An 818-nucleotide genomic window follows, 5' to 3' on the forward strand; every position below is an offset into this window, starting at 1 on the left:
TTAAATGGCAAGGTGGTTCAGAACAAATTTAACTCCTTACATTGTAAATTAAAATCAGTTATAGGTTGCCTGAGTAGTTAAAAAATGCAAAGCCAACATAGGTAAATACTTATATGGTCTCTGAAGAAAGAAAACTATTGTTTAAAATCAGTGTAAGAAATTAGAACAGGCCGAGCTCGGTGGCTCAGCCTGTAATCACAGCACTTTGGGAGGACGAGGCGGGTGGATTGCCTGAACCCGTGGGTTCAAGACGCACCCAGGCAACTTGGTAAGCACTCATCTCTACAAAAATAAAAAATTAGCCGGGTGTGGTAGCACGCGACTGTAGTTCTGGCTACTTGGAAGGCTGAGGTGGAAGTATTGCCAGAGCCCAGCAGGTCGAGGCTGTGGTGGCCATGCCACTGCCCTCCAGTCTGGGAGAAAGAGTGAGACAACAACTAAAAAAAAGAAAGAAAGAAAGAAAGAAAGAAATTAGAGCAATAAAACTTACTGTGAGAAAATGAATGTTATTAATGTTAGGAATTAAGTGAAAATTCAAAGCTAGGAAGAGGTATTTGCAATAATGAAATAATGATTTTTTTCCTGGAAATTTATTTTTTTTAAATGATCTAAAATGTTGAAACAGCGTACTGACTTCTGAATTATTTCTCATAGCAAGAATTTAGACTGCACTTAAAGTTCAATAGAGGAAAAAATCCGAGAGGTGAATTGTTTAAAGCAGAACATTATATAACCATTAATACTTAAGATTATGATGCTAGCCGGGCTCGGTGGTTCAGCCTGTAATCCCGCGCCTTTGGGAGGCTGAGGTGAGTGGA

The sequence above is a fragment of the Carlito syrichta genome, unplaced genomic scaffold (genome assembly GCF_000164805.1).
Source record: "Carlito syrichta isolate Samal-C Ts95f unplaced genomic scaffold, Tarsius_syrichta-2.0.1 Scaffold301848, whole genome shotgun sequence".
NCBI lineage: Eukaryota > Metazoa > Chordata > Mammalia > Primates > Tarsiidae > Carlito > Carlito syrichta.